General features: G+C 29.9%; 1 long non-coding RNA gene across 1 annotated transcript; it reads right to left on the reverse strand.

Moving 5' to 3' along the window:
* Window positions 1-1,298: 1,298 nt before the first annotated feature.
* On the reverse strand, window positions 1,299-2,754 carry LOC145306551 (uncharacterized). Its single transcript, XR_013875063.1, has 3 exons — window positions 2,696-2,754; window positions 1,708-1,786; window positions 1,299-1,456 (listed from the first exon to the last, which is right to left on the reverse strand). It is a non-coding gene; the product is annotated as an uncharacterized LOC145306551 (long non-coding RNA).
* Window positions 2,755-3,423: the final 669 nt, after the last annotated feature.

Genomic DNA, 3,423 nt, shown 5'->3' on the forward strand with positions numbered 1-3,423 from the left:
ATAAGTTATAGGTTATCAACAGTTTTTAAAAATCTATTTTTGTACAGAAATTGTCAATCGATTAGAATTAGTACTGCGACGGTTTTTGTTAATACACTAAAGCACCGGCTAAAATCTAACCTATTACACTGAGGCTAGAATTTGGTATCTAATATGAAGCTCTTGATAGTGCCTATAAAAAGGACTTAAATTTTAAAACTTTCTATAGGCCATATAATTGTAGCAACGATTTAAAAAAAACTTTGGTTAAACTGAATAAACAACCAATGTTAGTGAAATAAAACGTCTATCGAGTTGAAATTAAACATTGCCCTTTCTGATTGTTTTAATTGGGTAAACAGTATTCTTTAGTTTGGGCTCAATTTTTGGAAAGTTTTGATTTGAACGCTATTACTTTATAAATCAAAAGGAGGGAGAGGACACTGGACTGTAAATTACACTGGTACTCAAAAGTTATAACCATGTTAACTTATTTGTTGACTTAAAAACTTTGGAAACTTTAATTAAAACTTTATCAAATGTAACTTTTTTTTACCAATTTATTACTGGGACGTACATAAAGAAAATAAAGTTCAACCAAAGATAAAATGAATATTAAGTAATTAATTTTTCTCGTATTCATTCGAATCCGGTGGATAGGAACCGGTTCTCATCTATACGAAAAAACTATGTCTAGCATCGTATTATATCCAGCTTTCTACGAATATGAAAATGTACAATCATAAGATTAAAACCACTTTTTTTTAGCTCATGCCTTCGGCATCTCGGGGCTAAAAAACTGGTTTTAATCTTATAATTGTATATTTTATATCCGCGGAAAGCCGTTTATAATACGATGCGAGAAATAACTATTAGTAATTCTAAGTTATCTTTCCTCGCTTTGTTGGGTTCTGTAATTTTTTACAGGACTTTTTATTTTTATGTTCCAACAAAAGAAAACGCGCATTATTTCTAGGCGCGCTCTCCTTGTTAATCCTTGTTAACTTGGTTAGTTTTAATGGGTCTCAATTTATAAACTTTGTCAGCCGTTTGGATATGAAAAGCTTTCAAAGCACATGCTTAGGGGTAAGTAAACTCCTCCCTCTATCTAATAATGATTTTATATGAATTTCTTAGTTGTTGGAATTTATTTAAAAAGCTTTTTAGCATTAGTCATAATATCGTTTTTATTAACAAGAGCATACAGTTCTGCAACTAGACCCCAACAAGACACACCAAGGTACAAGCCAATGTGTCCACCAATCTAAAAATAAAATAAAATGCTTTATTATCATTTTGATAAATAAGTATGACTTGAGGTAAAAAAGAATCAATATCGTTACATACTTTTTCGCTTTAATTTAATTTACTTTATAATAAAATTAAATTGAAAATTATCAGTTTATCAATTAACCTCTCCCATGAGACAAACTCCGTCACAATCATAAATTTCCTTCATTTCTGTTATTTCAAAATTCTGGAACAAAATATATCATCATAATTAAAAAAATAACACATTAACCAGTAAGAGTTTTAAGATTTCTTAATTGAAAGCAAATTCTGTCGAATTATTGGTATAAGCTGACGCAGCGAATAAATACAACTTTGGTTTCTGTAATCAAAGTATTTGCAGAATTAAAGGGAACTTGATTAGAATACAATTGTTATGCTGTAAAAGATTAAGAAAGAACTACTCTGGAAACCAAATATAATCAAACAATAAATTACCTTGGCCCAAATAGACACAGCAAAGTCAAAATTGTTTGGTCCCCACCAACTTGGGGACATAGCATATTTTCGAATATAACTAAATTATTTTATATGAAATAATTCATACTGGCGAAATATTTTTAAAACATAACATAAGAAGTAAAGCTTTCTAAGACATAGGTATAGATTTTAAGGTATAGGCATACGAAGATTATTCATTAAGTCAGCTAAAAGTTTGGAAAGTTTTGGTTCATTTTGGAGATTTATCTGTACATCTTTAGCAACAATTAAATAATCTTTTAAAATTAAATCATTGTTTTATCATTATGAGGTAAAAGGGCGAAGATAATACTGATTTTTTAAAAAGTTAATGATGCAACAAGGATGACAACATCCATAAAAGTGAAGCTCTGGAACCGCAGGACAAACAAACATTAACACTTTTATAGTGTCAGAACTGAATAAGCAGAATATAAATATATGAGTCTAAACATAATTTAAAGTATTTTTTTTTGCAAAACCGCTTAAATACAGGATATCGCTTAAGGACATACTTACTTTTTGAATACTTGATTATAGAGATGCTTCGCTTACAAAATTTTACCTTAATTTAATAGGAATCATTATTCCAAAAATCAGACGAATAGGATAATTAGAACACACAGAAAACTGTTGTTAAAAGGTTAGAAATGAACATGTTTTAAATGGACGTACGGACTTTCTGGTAACGATTATAGAGTTGCTACGAATTTTAAATCGTACCTAACCGTTATAGGAATGATCATGCAAAGTTTGAAATTGATAAGACAATTCTAACATTTCCAAAGTAACGCGAAAAGCTAATCGTTCCACTTAAAAAGCTAACCGTTACGGACGGAATTACGGACGGGCCGACCCTAACTATAGAAAAGCTTAGCTTTTAACAATTTGAATTGTGTTGATATATATTTAATACAATTATACTACATTAAGTAAGATATTTTGTATCCTTCATAAAGATACTCACGTATATTTTAAATCTATAAAAGTCTGGTTGCATGGAATATTACACCCTTTATCCTTCCAATCTTTCTAAAAATAAAGATTAAGTATAAGTTTTATGCTCTTTTGCCGAGCCAGTAACAGTATGAAAAGTTGTCATAGTATTAATTTAATTTTAAAAAGATCCAAAGAGAAATTAAACATTTCTACATAACAAACCAAACATTCGAGAGAAAACAATTATATTACATTTTTAAATAAGTAACTTAGGTTTAAAAAAGATAATTAGGTAAATTGATAACAGTTAAGATCCTAAAACTGAATTACCTTGGACAGATAGCTCCTATCTCTAATATAACTAAAGTTTTGGTTCTTTACATTCAACTAAAAGAAGTATGAAATATCAATCTATAATATTCTCCTTTAAAGTTAGTTTAAGGCGACACACAGAAAACTGTCCCGAATTTGTATTAATTTTGAGGAACAAGACTCCAGTGACGTCATATTTTTCTTTCCCGAAAAAGGGAAGGGGGGAAGAAAATCTCTTCAAAAGAGATGGGGAAAACCCCCTTTTCTCCCATCTCTTTTTTCTTCCCCCCTTCCCTTTTTTTTCTTTCCCCCTTCCCTTTTTCGGGAAAGAAAAATATGACGTAACTGGAGTCTTGTTCCTCAAAATTAATACAAATTCGGGACAGTTTTCTGTGTGTCGTTTAAGGCTATTGGCCCCAAATAACATATTTATTGAATATTTAA

The sequence above is a fragment of the Acartia tonsa genome, chromosome 14, assembly GCF_053477335.1.
Source record: "Acartia tonsa isolate MP-2025a chromosome 14, ASM5347733v1, whole genome shotgun sequence".
Taxonomy (NCBI): Eukaryota; Metazoa; Arthropoda; class Copepoda; order Calanoida; family Acartiidae; genus Acartia; species Acartia tonsa.